The 18,906-nt window shown below is 35.7% G+C and overlaps 1 protein-coding gene and 2 long non-coding RNA genes across 7 annotated transcripts in view; 1 reads left to right on the forward strand and 2 right to left on the reverse strand.

Moving 5' to 3' along the window:
* The window catches only part of tek (TEK tyrosine kinase, endothelial), a 66,376-nt gene that overhangs the window by 37,395 nt on the left and 10,075 nt on the right, over window positions 1-18,906 (reverse strand). The window lies entirely within an intron of this gene.
* LOC125781267 (uncharacterized) lies at window positions 8,178-13,480 on the reverse strand. 2 transcript variants are annotated; one of them, XR_007424487.1, is made up of 3 exons: window positions 13,366-13,480; window positions 11,010-11,123; window positions 8,178-8,342 (listed from the first exon to the last, which is right to left on the reverse strand). It is a non-coding gene; the product is annotated as an uncharacterized LOC125781267 (long non-coding RNA). The 2 variants fall into 2 exon arrangements; XR_007424491.1 differs by having other exon boundaries at window positions 8,178-8,345.
* Window positions 13,076-18,721, forward strand: LOC111194766 (uncharacterized). Of its 3 annotated transcripts, none has more exons than XR_007424505.1 (4): window positions 13,076-13,310; window positions 15,796-15,904; window positions 17,393-17,506; window positions 18,545-18,721. It is a non-coding gene; the product is annotated as an uncharacterized LOC111194766 (long non-coding RNA). The 3 variants fall into 3 exon arrangements; XR_007424501.1 differs by lacking the exon at window positions 13,076-13,310 and adding an exon at window positions 14,036-14,152 and having other exon boundaries at window positions 18,542-18,721; XR_007424500.1 differs by lacking the exon at window positions 13,076-13,310 and adding an exon at window positions 14,036-14,152.

Here is an 18,906-nt window from a genome sequence, read left to right on the forward strand (position 1 = left end):
GCCTCCACCCTAGTTTTACCTGGTAAAGTTTCATAATTAAAGTGGTTCCTGGAAAATTAATAATTTGAATCCAACTTTTATAGTCTAAGATTAATAATCAGTGGAATTTTTATTCAGAATCAATCTTGGAGTGTATATAGTTTTTTTCTTCAGTCTTATTGTGGAGTGATTACGATCCAGTATGAATCTGTATTTTACACAGTTTGATCATAATTATAGAACAGTGATTTGACTCCGGTATGAATCTTAAATATGAATAGTTTTAACAGTCTCACAGAAGCAAAAATGGCTAAAATGAAATGGATCTAGAAAACACTCTGACAGTACTAACTGCAAAGTGTTTTAAATCCAGTATGAATCTGTGGTGTGTGCAGGCATTACAGTCTGACAGAAGCAATTGTAAAGTGATTGTCATCCAGTATGAATCATAAGAGTTCATAGTTTTTTTATAGTCTGACAGTTAAAACATATAATATGTTTTTACATAATTACTATAACAATTTCAGTGATTATAAACCAGTATGAATTTGCAGTGTGTGTAGTTTTTACATCATTACTGTGACAATTTCAGTTATCATAAGCCAGTATGATCTTGCAGTGTGTGTAGTTTTTACATCATTGCTGTAAGACTTTCAGAGATTATGATCCGGTATGAACCTGTAGTCTAATTTTTAGCCAGACGATAAATGATTGCAGAGTAATTGTTATCCAGTATGAATGTGTTTAGTTTTCACATCATTACTGTAACAATTTCAGTAATTATGATCCAGTATGAAACTGCAATGTCATTTTTAGCATGAAAATAAATTATTGCAGAGTAATTGTTATCCAGTATGAATCTGCAGTGTGTTTAGAATTTATATAATTACTGTAACATAATACTTTCAGTGGTTATGATCCAGTATGAATCTGCAGTGTGTAGTTTTTATATCACTACTGTAACAATTTCAGTGGTTATGATCCAGTATGAATCTGCAGTGTGTAGTTTTTACAATTTTGCTGTAATACTTTCAGTGATTATGATCCAGTATGAATCTGCAGTATGTAGTTTTAACAATTTTGCTGTAATACTTTCAGTGATTATGATCCAGTATGAATCTGCAGTATGTAGTTTTTACAATTTTGCTGTAACACTTTCAGTGATTATGATCCAATATGAATCTGTAGAGTAATTTTTAGCCAGACAATAAATGATTGCATAGTAATTGTTATCCAGTATGAATCTGTGGTAGTGTGTTTAGTTTTTTTAATCATTACTGTAACAAATTCAGTGATTATAATCCAGTATGAATTTACAGTGTGTCTTTTTTATCCAGAAAAAAAAAATGCTGAATTGTTGTTATGCGGTATGAATCTGCAGTGTGTGTAGGTTTCACAGTATAAATGCAAAACGAAATTACAGTATTTTTTAACTGAATTATTTTCTAATCAGATTAAATTGACTTTTTTGTAATGCCTTTGCTTTTCACTAGATATGTCTGATCGAGGGCCACAGATCAAGTAAATTAATACAGATTTCAAAATAATTCGCACATTGTTTTATATTTAAAGTAAGACATATTTATGCTTAGGCCATAAAATGTGAAAAGAGCCTCACTGCTAAATCCTGTTCAGGAGATAAAGCTGAGGAACAGTTCTTCAGGGCCTTCAGGCCTTCAGCACAGTGTGGGTCTGAGCAGCTCTCGTGTGTTTGGACTGAGCTCAGGAATTGTGAATTTCTTAAGTGAGGATTTGTACAGATCTCCTCACACATGCAGCTGTCAGAGACAGATGTTTGGGTGGCTGTGATAAGCATTCCAGAGGTTACGCAGTATCTGAGAGAGGTTCAGCTGGATTCCACACACTTATAATGAGGGGAATCAGTGACTATGTACAAATAGCACTATAGGCCAGCAGGAAACAAACAGTGTATTGATACTGAATGGAATAGTGTATTTCCTCCCAAATAAACTTTAACGTACACAGTTACTGGCCGTATTATTGGAAACAGTCTGCCATTGTTCCATTAGAAGCTGAATCTACATGCAAATCCTTATAGGTAAGTGAGCAGCCTTCTATCTGTTTGAATAGATAGAGACTAAAATACTGGAAACTGAAGGTCAGCTTACAGTTTCAACAACATATTTTTCATCAATGATAACATCTGATTGAATAGTTTGTAATGTTTGACTCAATAATGGTCACTGCGCTTGCGCAGATCTCCACAACGGTGGGGGACTTCACCACTAGCACACTAATCCCCCTTTGCCTTTCAAACCAACCTGGGATTTTATCCATAAACAGACACCACGTTGAGCGTAACATGTACTACCATTCAAATTTCAGCCATTGAATGGTCTCCTGGTCTCCTCATTAATAAATTCACTGCTATTAGGTAAGTATTTCCAAAAAAAGTACAGGGTTCGGCAATAGGAGGCCAGTAGGCCGGATGTGGCATGCAAGCATGAATCATCTGGCCCGTAAAGTTTGTTTGAACTATAATGAACGATGATGAAAAAATAAATAAATAAAATGCTTCTCTGATGAGCTTTTGTGTAAATTTCATCCCTGTCTCTCTGTCGCTCTCAGCGTGACTTTAGTTTCTGCCCTTTCTTGTTTTTTCACCCGTTCTTGGGCTCCCTATCTCCTTATAAAGCCGTTTTTTTCCATTGGCCCATGGCCAAAATTTATTGCCAACGCCTGCTGTAGTGGATACAAGATCATTTAATCTGTCATAAGTCCTGATGCTCTTTGACCTCATCACCCAACCACTGATACAGGCACCTATTGGATCTGCCATTCAGACAGATCGATCTACTTTCTAGGCAACTATACTGTCTTTTGACAACATCTAAGCTTAGAGAAATGTCTGGACTGTATCCTATTAACACTGGTCAGGGATATAAGGAACAGTGAAGCTCTTTTGTATGTCAGTTAACAGCTGTGCTGAACTTTTTAAGAGTTAATTACTTGAATTTCTTGTTTCTTAATGTGTTTGAGAGCATCAGTTGTAGTGAAGAGGTAGAGTTACAGGTATACAGTGAATAGCACTATTTAAGTGATGGTTTAATCCATATTGTGCCAAGAACTACTCAACTAAGTAAAGAAATAAATACTTTAAGAAATGAAGGGCAGTCAATTTGAAACATTTTGGAACCTTTTTGAAAGTATCCTCAAGTGCAGTCCCTGCAAAGACCATCAAAAATGTTATGATGAAACTGGCTCTCATCAGGACCGCCCCAGGAAAGGAAGAGCAAGAGTTTCCTCTGTTGTACAGGATAAGTTCAGAGTTCAGATCAGAATGACCAGCCTCAGAAACCACAAGTTAACAGCTCCCCAGATAAGAGCATCTAAATTTTGGTTTGTTTAACACTTTTAAGTTACTACATGATTCCTTTTGTGTTCCTTCATAGTATGGATCACTTCAGTATTTATTTACAATGTAGGAAAACAAAAAGTCTACCAACAGTGCCAAGAAATTGTAAAATGCAGTATATTACATGCACCCTTTGTAATATATTGCAATCTATTCTCATATGGGACTCATATGGGTTATTCTGGGTAAGATTCATGAAAGTATCATCAAAGTAACAACATTTGACAGCACATCTCTTCGAGTTTGCACATTTTGCCTCACATCCGTGGCTAAAACAATATTAGTGGTCCACAGGTGGTCAGACTCAGTCTCTTTGTATGGAGAATGGTCAAATCTCAGGCGCCGTCGGCCTTATTTCAGTCTTTAAAGCTAGCACGCTCGCGAAATCCTGAGCCAAACTTATCTTGACAAGAAAAAATGACAAGCATTTCCCATCCCGCCCTCAAACACAGCGTTTTTGCAGTGTAATATGTGTATAAGTGCTGTGAATGAGCCACTGGGCCATAAATAAGATGGAGGTTAATTGGGGTGGGCAAAGTGTGTGTGTTCTTGGTCTCGGTCCAGATCTCCCAGAGGCATCCAAACAAGGCTGTCAGAATGAAGGATGGCTTTTGGTGCCTTATCTTTGGCTCCAAGTGGTAAAGCTCTGGGTTGATATTATTGTTGCTGGGGTGATTAGTGGGGGGTTTCTTGGTTGTTTTCTCTGAACACAAGAGACGCTAACTCTGCACCAATGTACAGTCCAGTCTACGAAGGCTGTGCTGGGTGGGGGCTGGCTCTCGCATGTCTGTTAGTCATGAAAAACAGCAGGATATTTTTCACACTGCGAAACTTTACGCTGGAGCCATTTCCCTCATTGTTTCCCCAATTGTTTCATAAGCATAAGGTGGACTGGAATGGAATGGAGCTTGAGGTGGTGTGAAGGGACTCACGGTGTGGATTACAGCCCTTAATTCTGATGATATACACCGTGACTGGATTCACAATGGGCTTTCCATTCTCCAGAACGTTCTGAAAAAGCAGTTCCCCATGGTGGGTCAAATGAGCATTCCTCTCAGCCCATTCCTTCTAATATGATCTGAGATGATGCAAGAAACAGCTCAGCACAAAACGCACCTGACTCGACTTACTCAGCCCCATCCTGAGGGCGTCATAAGCTGAACCAGGTGCTGAGTCTAATGAAAAGAGTGTTACAAGTCAAAAGAATTATGTAAAAGAAGGAAAATGAGTCTTGAGGAACCATAAAGGGGTGACCTTTCTGCTTGATTTGCTAAAAGGCTGAAGCAGCTGGGATTGTGCTGAGCTCTCTGAATTTCTCAGAACTATAGAAGTAGGATCTGAGGAGATGTTTTCATGTCCTGAAGGCTTTGAAGACACAAAAAGGTCAATGTATTGGTTTAACACAGTCAGAATGTATGCTAGAAGAAGGCTAAGCTAGCCTAGAGTATGGATTTCCCTCCATGGATTTCCCTCTGCTTATAGTATGAATGAAAAGTAGTATGAATAGTATGAATTTTTGTATTGGTTGTAAGCCAACATCATAATGAAATAATGATAGAAATAAAATAAACAAACACTTAAAATAGATAATTCTGTGTGTAATCCACCTATATAAGAATTGAGTTTCACATTTTGAACTGAATTACTGAAATAAAGTAACTTTTAAATAATAATTTAAGTTTTCTCAGCATCTTGAAGGAGTTCCTGGAGGTGCTGAACAATAGTTCCTGTTTTTCCTTCATGCTGTGAAGCTCCAGCTCATCCCAAATAAATTACCTCAAATCACCTTCTCAGTTCATCAGGTTTAGATCAGGAAATGAATGTGGAGGAAAAATACTTTTATACTGTTTACTACGTAATTCCATATTTGTCCCTTAATAGTATGTCCCTTAAACGTATAGGCTGCTCTGAGTGTCAGGTTTTTAGTAACTGCATGTATCCTAGAGGTGTCCACTAAATTTAAAATTGTACTACTTAGTCTTCTGAACAAAAAGTATTGAATTGCATGGTAGACTACTGTCTATCAAACTATTCACCTCAACCCACCTCATCTAACTCAAGTTTCTTGTTAAAAGTTGGTCTAACTAAATGTAGTTTAGACCAAGCCAACTACTCTGCACTACTGCACATGCTCAGTTTAACTCTTTAGTTGAACAGAGTCAACTTAGCAATTATACAGGGGTTTTCACATGATGTTGGTGATGCTATTTGCATATTGGGCGTCTCACTCACCACCAGTGTGTAATCAGTCCACACAAGCTGCTGCTGCCTTCTATTGGGATTTATGGTGTGTATGTGTTATATAACAGTCAACTATAGCCTGACCTCAGTGTTGAAGGCTATAAGAGCAGGTTCATCTACAGGTGTTGCACAATGAAGCTGAAACACCTGGTTTTAGACCACAATAATTTATTGTGGTGACGGACAGTTCTGGTGGAAACAGGAGAGTTGTGGTGCACATTGAATTCTGCCGTGATTTGTTCAGCCGTGGTTTTATGTTTTTTGGATACAATCCAGGTTAGCACCCGAACATCCCTTTCAGACAGCTTCCTTTTGCGTCCACAGTTAATCCTGTTGGATGTGGTTGGTCCTTCTTGGTGGTATGCTGACATTACCCTGGATACCGTGGCTCTTGATGCATCACAAAGACTTGCTGTCTTGGTCAAAGATGTGCCAGCAAGACGTGCACCAACAATTTGTCCTCTTTTGAACTCTGGTATGTCACCCATAATGTTGTGTGCATTGCAATATTTTGAGCAGAACTGTGCTCTTACCCTGCTAATTGAAGCTTCACACTCTGCTCTTACTGGTGCAATAATGTGCAATTAATGAAGATTGGCCACCAGGCTGCTCCAATTTAGCCATGAAACCTCCCACACTAAAATGACAGGTGTTTCAATTTCATTGTCCAACCCCTGTACTGAATTGAACTGAATTCCTGCCTTGAAGGAGTTCCTAGAGGTGCTGAACAACCTCAAATCACCATCTCAGTTCATCAGGTTTAGATCAGGGGATTAATGTGAAGGACAAAACATTTCTTACTGTTTACCACATAATTCCATATGTGTCCCTTTATAGTTTTCATAGAATAAAGAAATACTAAATGAAAAGGTGTTTATAGCACCTTATGCCAGGTGTTGGCCTCATGTACCAGTGTTATTCACCTGCAAGAAAATGATTTATTGTGTGGAATGCTGGTCCAGTTATCTCCACATCATCTTTTTCCTCAGAAACTTGGCAGATCACTGGAACATTGTTTCATGTCAAGTGATTAGAGGAGGCTGTGTACTATTATTGGTCCAAAAGGGAGTTGGCAGCATGAAAGTGAAAGGGTGTGGGCATGAAGAAACGTGTCCAGAGAGAGCGGCTGAGGGGGGGATTGAGTTCAGTCCATAAGGGAAGAATCAGGCAGTCAGTTCATCTTTGAAGGATTAGTATTAAATCTCTATTAATCTCACTGAAACACAGGGCATTAAATCATCAGGGGTAACGCTTTATAATACAGCCCGCGTTTTAGAGGGTAAGTACCCATTACTTACGGTGTAAGTTCTCTGTATGTACCCTTTACTTACGGTGTAAGTTCTCTGTATGAACCAGGGTACATTCAACATACTTACCGGGTCCTACAGGTACTTAACTGTAAGTATAAATAAAGAACACAGAAAGAACCAGGAACAAGAGAGTAACAACTGGGTAACTTTCTGACACTTACCGTGTACTTTACCAAAACATATGGTATAACGTTTCTGTATTTATCAGTTTATTTAAAATACTTATGTGGTTCTCCTAGTACTTAAATGTAGGTACAAATTAATTACCAGGAACAACAGTATAAAAAACTGGATATGTCATTGCCTGCACTTTCCCTAAATTTCTGGTGCAATATTAATGTATGTATATATATGTGTGTCTTATTTAAACATTTTGTTCATGATAGTTATAAAGGTTTCATTCCAGTCATACCCAAGGGACTTATCATTCTAATATATTTTATTAGTTTGAATAAAAAGATAATGCTGAGATTTCAAAGGGAATTTATTTTTTAATACACAGAAAACACAAGGTTTTATTTTAATGGATAATGGTGGATAGGTTTCCATCTTCAGTCCTTTTCTGCTCGACTCTTCTCACCGTTGTTGCCTTTGTCTTGCTCCTGGAGTCCTGGTGCACACCTTGTCCTGTAAAGCTGCTTTTTATAACCCCTGTTCTAAAAAGAACTTTAAACCCACACTTCACCGAGTTCTACTGTTCTTACTCTGAAAGTATGCAGTACTTACTCTGTAAGTACTCAGAAACAACAGAGAGCGGGCTGTATTATGTAGTGTGCAGTGTTCTGCAGTTCTTACTCTGTAAGTACCCAGTAAGTACTCAGAAACAACAGAGAGCGGGCTGTATTATGTAGTGTGCAGTGTTCTGCAGTTCTTACTCTGTAAGTACCCAGTAAGTACTCAGAAACAACAGAGAGCGGGCTGTATTATGTAGTGTGCAGTGTTCTGCAGTTCTTACTCTGTAAGTACCCAGTAAGTACTCAGAAACAACAGAGAGCGGGCTGTATTATGTAGTGTGCAGTGTTCTGCAGTTCTTACTCTGTAAGTACCCAGTAAGTACTCAGAAACAACAGAGAGCGGGCTGTATTATGTAGTGTGCAGTGTTCTGCAGTTCTTACTCTGTAAGTACCCAGTAAGTACTCAGAAACAACAGAGAGCGGGCTGTATTATGTAGTGTGCAGTGTTCTGCAGTTCTTACTCTGTAAGTACATACCACTGAGACCAATTTTTTGTTAAATCTTAATAAAAGCAAAAACAATCTGTACAACAATACATAACATTAAACTTATTTATTTATTTATTTACAATCATCATTGATTATATGTTTCTTTTAGGTAAAATGTTATATTTTTTGTTCTTCTTGATCTTCTTCTTCTTGTGCTTTTCCTTTTTTTCGTCTATCAGAAAGCAGGATGCGGAATCTTCTGCCCCTCTCCATCCTGCTTTTGTCCATAAGAAAAAAAAAAGAATAAGTTTACTTTTTAGATGCAATTATATGTATCATTAATTTCAAAGCATGTCACACAAGTTTTTAGCCTTTAGCAAATACTCATTGTGCATTTATAAAGTATATATATATATATATATATATATATATATATATATATATATATATATACAGTGAGTCCAAGAAGTATTTGATCCCTTGCTGATTTTCTTCGTTGGCCCACTAATAAAGACACTATCCTTCTGCACTTTTAATAGTAGATATATTCTAACATGGAGAGACAGAATATCAAGACAAAAATCCAGAATATAATTTTAAAGAATATATTTTAATTAATTTGTATTTCAATGAGGAAAATAAGTATTTGATCCCTCTTGCCAAACACACTCAATACTTAGTGGCAAAGCCTTTGTTTGCAAGCACAGCGGTGAGACGTTTGTTGTAGTTAACCACAAGTTTAGCACACACACCAGGGGGAATTTTGTCCCACTCTTCTTTGCAGATCCTCTCTAAATCATGAAGGTTGGTGGGCTGTCGCTTGGCAACTCTGACCTTCAGCTCCCTCCATAGATTTTCGATCGGATTGAGGTCTGGCGACTGGCTGGGCCACTCCATGACCTTAATGTGATTTTTCTTGAGCCAACCCTTTGTTGCCTTTGCTGTATGTTTAGGGTCGTTATCATGTTGGAAGACCCAACCACGGCCCATTTTCAGATCCCTGGCAGAGGAGAGGAGGTTGTCCCTCAGGATTGTGCGGTACATGGCTCCATCCATCTTCCCAGTGATGCGGTGAAGTAGCCCTGTACCCTTGGCAGAGAAACACCCCCAAAACATTATGCTTCCACCTCCATGCTTGACGGTGGGCACAGTGTTCTTGGGGTCATAGGCAGCATTTTTCTTCCTCCACACATGGCGGGTGGAGTTGACGCCAAAAAGTTCAATTTTGGTCTCGTCTGACCACAAAACCTTCTCCAAATAACTTGGTTCATCTTTCAAATGATCATTGGCATACTTGAGGCGCGCCTCCACATGTGCTCTCTTCAGCAGGGGTACCTTTCGGGCACTGCAGGATGTGAATCCATTGTTGCGCAAAGTGTTGCCAATTGTTTCCTTGCAAACTGTGGTCCCAGCTGCCTTCAGGTCATTTGCTAACTCCTGCCGAGTGGTTGCAGGACAATTCCCGACCGTTCTCAGCATCATTGCCACCCCACGAGGCGAAATCTTCTTTGGAGCACTGGGCCGAGGTCTGTTGATTGTCATGTTATACTCTTTAAACTTTCTGATAATTGCACCAATAGTTGTTACTTTCACATCCAACACCTTACTAATCTTTTTGTAGCCCTTTCCAGCTTTGTGAAGGTCAACAATTCTGACTCTGAGGTCCTGTGACAGCTCTTTGGTTTTACCCATGTTGGAGACTTGAAATCTGTGTGATCTGTCTGATTCTGTGGACAGGTGTTTTTCACACAAGTGATTAGGGAGAACAGGTGGCTTCAGGTCAGGTAACAAGTTGATTGGGAGTGTCTAACTGGTCTGTAAAAGCCAGAACTGCTAATGAATACTAAGGGATCAAATACTTATTTCACTCCATGAAATACAAATCAATTAATATATATTCCTTAGATTTCTTTTCTGGATTTTCTTTTTAATATTCTGTCTCTCCATGTAAGAATACATCTACCATTAAAAGTATAGAATGATCATGTCTTTATTAGTGGGCCAACGAAGAAAATCAGCAAGGGATCAAATACTTCTTGGACTCACTGTATATATATATATATATATATATATATATATATATATATATATATATATATATATATAAACATACAGTTGGAAGTTTACATACACTCATGGACACAAATGTCATGGAAATGTTTGCAAATACAGATTTACACATGAGTGATCACAAAAATTATGCAAGATAGTTTTGTCACTGGATCAGAAATAATTTAATTAATCAACTGGCCAATAGGAAAGTTATAATAGCATCATGCTTTTTGGCAGTTTTTTTTGGCAATAGATACATTAAAAAAGGTAAAGGGAAAATGAAGAGAGTAGGAAAGCTCAGAATTCTGCGGCTGAACCTAAAACTATCAGCTACACTGCTGGAATAAGCAAGGCAACTTTTTAACACTCTGGCCTCAAACATACAGGAAACGTGTATTGTGCTTAAAAGTTGTATCTGTGCAAGGAAACCAACAAATTTAGCGACATCTACTACTTCAGCCAAGAATGATCAAAACTACAACCACACAGACACACGCAAAGGCAATGTGTTGACACGTCTCAGAGGTATAAACTTATATATGTATATACTACGTCTTGTCTCTTGAACCCAATATTGTGAGATGAGTATCTCGTCACACCTTTTGTGAGCAGTGAACACTGCACATACACATTCAGTGTGAAACAGCTTAGCATGGAGCAGCAGCAAAGATGCATTAGTTAACAGCTGTAGTAATTATCTGGCTAATATATCAGATTAATCTGACCACAAACAAACTGCTCCAGACCACAGGGCACCTAAAGAGGACTTGTGATTAGGAAGGTGTTGATAATGTTATGCTTGATCTGTGTATTTCTGCAACTGAAAGTGAGAGAGAATTTAAACGATTTAAACAATAATTTACACATGCACACGGAGACACACACACACCTGAAGGACCTGCAGCCATGTCAGGAACAGATGTTAATTTGTCCACATGTTCCTTCAAAACTGTGCATTCATCATGTAGGAATTTGATTTCCACCTTTAGCTTTGCCACCTCAACTAAAAACAAAAACAAAAGAAAGTACAACATGTTAAGAGTGTAAAACCTTGTGCTGCTTGAGAAAATGTTTTAGGCTAATGGATTAATAAAAGAGTCACACCCCTAATGTATGTATCAAGTTTGCTTTAGTTTAATAAATGGTTTCATTTATAATTACATATAAATTATACAGATGCAGTTAGTCACATTTAAGGGGGAGGGGGGATCACTGTTTGTAAAATGCCTGGATGATGGGGCAAAAATATATACAGTGCCTCAAATAGGGCAGTGCAACAAGATGATATGTTTCATTATGACAATAAAAAAATGTCTATTGTTTAGTATTAAGGTCTATCATCTATATCGTTGCAAAATACAACTTATTTTTTTGTTGCCTGGGTGATGCACCAAGGCTAATAGGATAGAAATGGGATAATAGGACAGCCCTACATCAGGATAGAAATGTTTGATCAAATTGCAAGGCCCTACCTCCGAGTACTATTCAACCCCCTACAGATTTTGCAAGTTAAACAGTCACAATTAACATATAATCGTGAAATATGGCCTATACGTGGCCCTGGACATGTTAAATACACTGTAGCAAAAAAAAAATTCTCTGTTAAATTCATTTTGAAACATTTTGAAAAGTTAAAAATGGTCAATTATTATCCAACAATTCAAACCACCAGAATTCTGTGTGGTTCCCTCAAGTTTTAAAATGTATTTGAGCTATTACAAACAATGAGCTTCACATGCTTGGATTAATTTTTTTTCTGACTACAAAAGCCCCTCCCTAAACAAAAGAACAGCACTCATACATGGTAAGCATGGAAAACACTTGTCACAGATAAAACCCTGGAGGGTCACAAGGCTGGCAAGGGCTATAAAACCCTTTCAATGAGTTGGGCCTTTATGTCTTTGCTGTCGGGAGCATCATCCAGAAGTGGAAGGATTTCGGAGTCCTATAAAACCAAAAAATCAAAATGTTATCCAATACCACCAAGACAGTCTTAAAGAACACATTCCATGGAATGTGTTCTTCAAGACTGTTCTGGTGCCTTGAATAACAATTTGATTTGCTGGTATTATAGGACTTTGAAATGTGGTTTATGCAAAAGCGAACAGACATTTTTCCTAAGTTTGGTATTCAATTACTCCAAAATGATACAGTAATATCCTTTGTTACTCATGCCATTAATGGAATGTATGGAATGTGTTCTTCAAGACTGTCTGAGTGTCATTGGATAACCATTTGATTTGCTGGTTTTATAGGACTCCGAAATGTGGTTTAAGTACAACCGAATAGACATTTTTCCTAAGTTGGGTATCCAATTACTCCAAAATGATACAGTAATATTCTTTGTTACTCAATCTATTATTAGTATGGAATGTTTTCTTTAAGGCTGTCTTGGTAGCATTGGATAACCATTTGATTTGCTGGTTTTATAGGACTTTGAAATGTGGTTTATGCTAAAGCGATTGGACATTTTTTCTTAAGTTTGGTATCCAATTACTCCAAAATGATACAGTAATATTCTTTGTTATTCATGTCATTATTAGTATGGAATGTGTTCTTTAAGGCTGTCTTGGTAGCATTGGATAACAATTTGATTAGATTAGATATTTTTCTCTAAATATATTTTACTCTAAAAATTTACAGTAATATCACTTGACATGAATAACATTAACAGTATGGAATGTCTTCTTCACGGATTTCATTGTCTAATATGATAACAATTAGATTTTTTTTTTGGTTTTATAGCCCCGAAATATCTTTAAAAAAAAAACGAATGGACATTTTTGGTATCAAATTACTCCAAAATGATACGGTAATATCACTTCAAACATTTATCTGGGATATATGAGAAAAAGATCACTAAGAATTTAGTGCTGTGATATGATATTAATTTGATTTGCTTATTTAATAGCTCTTTTTCCAAAACGTTACACTGCTCTACAGATAAGCAGTGGTCTTTCTGGTGTATATTTGTGGATTATCCCTCATTAAATCATGTTTATTTGGGTGTAAAACTAGTCTCTGTTCCATTTTAAGTCTCTGCACGAGAAGCGCCAGTCTCTGCTCCTCCGGGTGCGCTGTGCACGCGGCTACCGTAATACACGGCTTAGACGCGCACTCCAGTTCTCGGTGTAGATAGCGCGACCGAGCGTTTTCTAAGTGCAGATGGCGTGACCGCGATATAATTCCAGTAAGTAACGCTTTACTCATGTCAATGATAGATAGTTAACCTAAACTGATTTTACCTTTTTCCTTTCGTGTCTCCTTTTTTCACGGCTGCTGGCTCCCTCGCTTTGTGCCACTCAGTTTTCCAAACAACTCCTGCGGTCCTGACGTCATTTCCTGCTGCATTCACATTTACTCTCGTAAATGTCTAATTGGCCATAATATATTTTCTTTTAATTTGTTGCTGTCAAACAAAAAGTAATACATGCATATGTGTTTCATAATAACATTTTTGTGGACGATGTTTTGTCAAATACATTATTACGAAAAACAATATTATTGTAATTTTAAGACGATTAAATGTGACAAACATAACAATAATATAGCATATCAAAGCACTTATACCCTTTTAAATAAAACAAAATTTGAATATATAATAATATATATATATATAGTTAAATATAAAATAATAATAATAATAATAATAATAATAATAATAATAATACGTTTTTATTATGATTACTGTAATAATATTATTATTAATATAATTTCATTTTATGCCTTGTTCAAATGATCAAACCCAATACTTAATTAAGTGATATTGTCAAGATGGGTCAACATTTTTTGTATTTATTTTACTAATTATTTATTTAGAAAATGTTTTTTTCTGTTTTACTGTTATTTTATTTACTTTGTAGACTAGTTATAGGTACCTTGGAATTGGTTTGCGACAAAAAAATTTGAAAGCATTACAAGCTAGCAGTATTGCTAAACCTCCCTTCCAGTAGGTGGAGTACTGAGAATTTAAACTTAGTTCACTTGGTTAACTGTTTGTACTACAACACTGGCTGTTAAGCATGGAGCGAGGTAAGGTGGAATATGATATGATACATTAATATTGATATGCATAATAGGGTTTATTGATTTTAAGTCAACATACATAGATGTTACCAATCTTAGCTTAACTAGTTTAAATTATAAATCCTCTAGCTGGTCAACACACAGCTCCTCAGCAACGTTTTTTGCTCTGCTCCCGACAGCATGGATTTGTAGTGATAGCTAGGTTAACTGAAGCTATAGGGTTCATAACAAAATTACTTCAAAGAAAATAACAAGGCTGTCGTGAGTTTTTTTTTTGTTCAAATACCCTGTTACACCTTAAGTGGCGCATCATTTTCCCCCATTCCACCTTAAATATTGCTGCAGGAATAGAAAGTATGTTGCGCAATTTAAGGTGGTACTGAGAATGTCCAATAGAGCGGTCTGCTCAAACAAGAAGCAAAATATAAAGCTATTTTTTTTTGTGACGGCCATAGGATCGGAAAATGCACCCTTTGAATCCATTAAAAAGTTTCATAGTTAGTAATGTTAGTAGAGTAATATTATTATTATTATTATTATTATTATTATTATTATTATTATTATTATTATTAATATTGATCCATGATGGTCTGCTCTACTCATTAATACTTAATAATTACATATTAATTGATAGTTTAACAATACGTCTAGGTCATGTTTATGCAGGATTTTCTTTTTAATATTTACAGTTATGGTATATAGAACTTATAATGATCTGTTTTCCAAAAGCATCTTAACATTAAGAACATCAGACTTAATGATCTTAAACCCAGCCATGATTGTTAGATCCTCAGCTGGTTAATTTGGTTTGCAATTCATTTATGTGTAGATAATCAGGGATTATTTAATTTCAACCTTTCCTTCATTCAGTTTATTATTTTAAATATTGGCTTATTTGGATTGTTTTGTAACATTACAGTATATGAAATGCACTAGACCTGATGGATTTTTAACATAATATCAAATTACATTTAAATATTGTATTGTTATGTTTAGTCTGCAGAAAATATGTTCAGAAAAACACAATGTTTCCTACTATTATTATAACAAATTATCATTCACATATTAATGCAGTAATTTAACTTTGTGTATTTCATACTTATTAATGTATTGTGTTTTATAATAATTTTAATATACTACCATTTTTGAGCTTCTCTTTTTTATAAATGCACTGCTCTTTATTTTACACATCTTTATTATTGTAAAATTTATTTAATCAAACATTTTTTGTAAAATAGTTCGTTCATCCAACATTTATTTAATTATTTAATAAAGTTACATACATTTCTAAATAAAAGTATTTTCAATTAATGATTCAGACATCCTAACTAATATTAAAGTTAAGGGTGCAGTCTTACAATATGAAATATGCACTAATATTAATAATAATACACAACCGTCAAACAACATACCCTTATTTAGTACACATAAGTATCAACAACAAAAAATGTAGTGTTAATAATAATTTAATTCAATAATTATTTTCAGTTCTGATTCAAACTATGTATGTTTATACAGTCTCATATCTATGATCTACAAAATTACTGCACAACAACAAAAAAATGAATGTTAAATAGGTTTTTGACAAAACAGTATATTTTTTGTTTTCATTTACAAATTTCATGAACATTTTTACTCTGTGCCCTAAGATGGAAAGACCAAAAAGACTTCTTCCTCAAAAATATGTGGACAATGAAGAGACAGGTGTGACCAAGGATGAAGCATCAAGACAAGAAAGAAGCAGGTCAAGCAGCCAAGGTGACAGTGGATATTATATAAATTGAAATGCAGCAACCGAATATTATACATCTGCTGTGATTTCTATGGGTTCTATGATATATCTTGCTGGCCATTTTTGACCCATGTTGCACATTAGAGGAGTAGTGATACAAAAAGAGCTTTTATTAAAAAAGTAAGAAAATAAAAAATAAAATAAGGATGCACTATGATCCAAAATACTGAATACTGAATGATTAAATTAATTTAAATTTAAATTAATTTATTGTAAACCTGTGTTGCGCATCAAAAGGTTAAAGGTAATGTATTAATAGTTTTGGCTTTGGATAGATATCTATACGAACATGCTTGACTAGTTTCCCTTCTAAGGTAGTCCATTACATATATTGTCACTATAAGACTTTATGTTAAGTATTTTGCTTGGAACTATTGTGATGTAATTCATTACTTATGGTATTTTTTGAAACCAATGTCCCCACCACCATTAGCTAGCCATGACCATTTAGACAAGACTGATCTCTGCACAGGAGGAAACTTTGAAAGGCTGTCCAGGGCATGTAAGGTTAAAAGTAGCTACATAATCCTTCCACTTCTGGATGATGCTCCCGACAGCAAAGACATAAAGGCCCAACTCATTGAAAGGGTTTTATAGCCCTTGCCAGCCTTGTGACCCTCCAAGGTTTTATCTGTGACAAGTGTTTTCCATGCTTACCATGTATGAGTGCTGTTATTTTGTTTAGGGAGGGGCTTTTGTAGTCAGAAAAAAAATTAATCCAAGCATGTGAAGCTCATTGTTTGTAATAGCTCAAATACATTTTAAAACTTGAGGGAACCACACATAATTCTGGTGGTTTGAATTGTTGGATAATAATTGACCATTTTTAACTTTTCAAAATGTTTCAAAAATGAATTTAACAGAGAATAATTTTTTTGCTACAGTGTATTTAACATGTCCAGGGCCACGTATAGGCCATATTTCACGATTATATGTTAATTGTGACTGTTTAACTTGCAAAATCTGTAGGGGGTTGAATAGTACTCGGAGGTAGGGCCTTGCAATTTGATCAAACATTTCTATCCTGATGTAGGGCTGTCCTATTATCCCATTTCTATCCTATTAGCCTTGGTGCATCACCCAGGCAACAAAAAAATAAGTTGTATTTTGCAACGATATAGATGATAGACCTTAATACTAAACAATAGACATTATTGTCATAATGAAACATATCATCTTGTTGCACTGCCCTATTTGAGGCACTGTATATATTTTTGCCCCATCATCCAGGCATTTTACAAACAGTGATCCCCCCTCCCCCTTAAATGTGACTAACTGCATCTGTATAATTTATATGTAATTATAAATGAAACCATTTATTAAACTAAAGCAAACTTGATACATACATTAGGGGTGTGACTCTTTTATTAATCCATTAGCCTAAAACATTTTCTCAAGCAGCACAAGGTTTTACACTCTTAACATGTTGTACTTTCTTTTGTTTTTGTTTTTAGTTGAGGTGGCAAAGCTAAAGGTGGAAATCAAATTCCTACATGATGAATGCACAGTTTTGAAGGAACATGTGGACAAATTAACATCTGTTCCTGACATGGCTGCAGGTCCTTCAGGTGTGTGTGTGTCTCCGTGTGCATGTGTAAATTATTGTTTAAATCGTTTAAATTCTCTCTCACTTTCAGTTGCAGAAATACACAGATCAAGCATAACATTATCAACACCTTCCTAATCACAAGTCCTCTTTAGGTGCCCTGTGGTCTGGAGCAGTTTGTTTGTGGTCAGATTAATCTGATATATTAGCCAGATAATTACTACAGCTGTTAACTAATGCATCTTTGCTGCTGCTCCATGCTAAGCTGTTTCACACTGAATGTGTATGTGCAGTGTTCACTGCTCACAAAAGGTGTGACGAGATACTCATCTCACAATATTGGGTTCAAGAGACAAGACGTAGTATATACATATATAAGTTTATACTTCTGAGACGTGTCAACACATTGCCTTTGCGTGTGTCTGTGTGGTTGTAGTTTTGATCATTCTTGGCTGAAGTAGTAGATGTCGCTAAATTTGTTGGTTTCCTTGCACAGATACAACTTTTAAGCACAATACACGTTTCCTGTATGTTTGAGGCCAGAGTGTTAAAAAGTTGCCTTGCTTATTCCAGCAGTGTAGCTGATAGTTTTAGGTTCAGCCGCAGAATTCTGAGCTTTCCTACTCTCTTCATTTTCCCTTTACCTTTTTTAATGTATCTATTGCCAAAAAAAAAAACTGCCAAAAAGCATGATGCTATTATAACTTTCCTATTGGCCAGTTGATTAATTAAATTATTTCTGATCCAGTGACAAAACTATCTTGCATAATTTTTGTGATCACTCATGTGTAAATCTGTATTTGCAAACATTTCCATGATATTTGTGTCCATGAGTGTATGTAAACTTCCAACTGTATGTTTATATATATATATATATATATATATATATATATATATATATATATATATATATATATATATATATATATACTTTATAAATGCACAATGAGTATTTGCTAAAGGCTAAAAACTTGTGTGACATTCTTTGAAATTAATGATACATATAATTGCATCTAAAAAGTAAACTTATTCATTTTTTTTTTCTTATGGACAAAAGCAGGATGGAGAGGGGCAGAAGATTCCGCATCCTGCTTTCTGATAGACGAAAAAAAGGAAAAGCACAAGAAGAAGAAGATCAAGAAGAACAAAAAATATAACATTTTACCTAAAAGAAACATATAATCAATGATGATTGTAAATAAATAAATAAATAAGTTTAATGTTATGTATTGTTGTACAGATTGTTTTTGCTTTTATTAAGATTTAACAAAAAATTGGTCTCAGTGGTATGTACTTACAGAGTAAGAACTGCAGAACACTGCACACTACATAATACAGCATGCTCTCTGTTGTTTCTGAGTACTTACTGGGTACTTACAGAGTAAGAACTGCAGAACACTGCACACTACATAATACAGCCCG

Source organism: Astyanax mexicanus, chromosome 1, assembly GCF_023375975.1.
Source record: "Astyanax mexicanus isolate ESR-SI-001 chromosome 1, AstMex3_surface, whole genome shotgun sequence".
Lineage (NCBI taxonomy): Eukaryota > Metazoa > Chordata > Actinopteri > Characiformes > Acestrorhamphidae > Astyanax > Astyanax mexicanus.